Source organism: Pinus tabuliformis, chromosome 1_2 (assembly GCF_031772625.1).
Source record: "Pinus tabuliformis cultivar Carrire ecotype Pingquan chromosome 1_2, CPIR1, whole genome shotgun sequence".
Classification (NCBI taxonomy): domain Eukaryota; kingdom Viridiplantae; phylum Streptophyta; class Pinopsida; order Pinales; family Pinaceae; genus Pinus; species Pinus tabuliformis.
The window spans coordinates 509,909,471-509,911,266 of NC_142298.1; positions in this window are offsets into that span (position 1 = coordinate 509,909,471).

Here is a 1,796-nt window from a genome sequence, read left to right on the forward strand (position 1 = left end):
GCCGGCTGGTGAGCAGTGGGGTGCTATAGGTAAATTCTCTAACCATATCTCTATTTATCATTTTTTATAATGTTCTCGTGCTTTCTTCTATCAAGACTAATCAAAACTCATGTGCTCATGCAGATATTGGACCAGTTTGGCCCACAGTACGTCTGAGAGCACCAGCTGCAGTTCCAGCAGGAGAGGCTGTGGGGAGGGCTATCCTTCGCGACCTTGACATGGCTGAGACTCTTCTAGCATTGCAAGATCAGGTCGAGGGTCTCACTCCTGGTATTCTAGACATGAGAACTGACGAGCTGCATCTGAGGTTGTAGCGACATACTACTGGCGTGCCGAGTCGATGGACTAGGCTTTTACACATGATTGCATAAGCGGTGACTTGTTATCACCAGCATCATTAGACTAGGGTGCCCCCTAGCATTTTGAATTTTGGGTCATTTGACTGATTTTGTCTTGGTTACAGAACATTATGTATAAACCATAAACAGTTATATATATATATATATATATATATATATATATATATATATATATATATATATATATATATATATATATATGTATTTTATTTTTGGAGCTTTATTTTGGTTGAGTTACATTATCTTGATGCAAATATTGATGAAATGCTTCTTTTATAAATGTCGCAAATGTCTATCTAACACATAATTTGCCAATGAGTCTGTTAATGTGTTTAAGTTTCTATAAATATGTTGATATTGAATAGAATCAAACTGCCTTTCAAAAATCTTGACCCTCAGGAACATGCGATAGACAGCTGGATTCCGTACGGAGTAGATACTAGTGAGCTGTAGAATGACGAGTTGTGAGTCTAGCCTGACGACAAGTCGGCGTATGCCATGTGTGATGGCATTGGAGAGGATTTCTATCAACGCGTTGTATTCAGCAATGTTGTTCGTTGACCGACCAATACATACCCCTCTGAAACTTACTAACTCGCCGCTTGGATCGAAGATGGCCCAGGCCGCAGAAGATAGGTTCCGCGAACTACGACTCGCTCCGTCGGCATATCCAACAAATGATTCCAATAGGTCCGACATCTGCAACAAATGCAAAAGTGGATCACTTAACCAAAATAATTACCCTTAGCGAAAACAAAAATGTAACAAAAGCATAGGGGTTACTATCTTGAGTCAAGCATAGTAACGCTTAAGGTACAACCCGTTACGGGGTTGCGCCAGTGGAATCCCATCATAATCCACTAACTCGTAGGATCCTTTTGCTAATACACGCTTAACAATATAGGGGCCCATCCATAAAGACTTGAACTTACCTGCTCCCAATTTATCGGACTCCTGGTCGTAAAGTAAGACCAGGTCACCTTCTGAGAAGACACGGGGTTTGACATTCTTGTCGAACTGCACCTTGACTCATTTCTTATGGGCTTCGTTATCCAGAGCAGCATCATGATGGGTTTCATCCAATTGGGTTAGTTTCAAGAAATGAGCCTCCTCTTCTGAAGTTCCAGGGAGAAGGTCGACCGCGAGTTTGAGGGACGATATTTCGCACTGAACTGGTAGGATTTCTTCCAGGCCATACACTATTTGAAAGGGTGTAAACCTGGTCGCATTCCTCACCGATGTCCGGTATGCCCACAAGGCCGAGTACAAGATCAGGTGCCAACTCCTTTTGTGGACTCCAATCATCCTTTGTAGCATCTGCTTCAGGACCTTGTTGATTGCCTCAACTTGTCTGTTAGCTTGTGGATAATATGGAGTAGAGCTGTCATGGGATAGCCCTAATTTGGCAGCCAACTCAACCATCATGTGGTTGTGAAA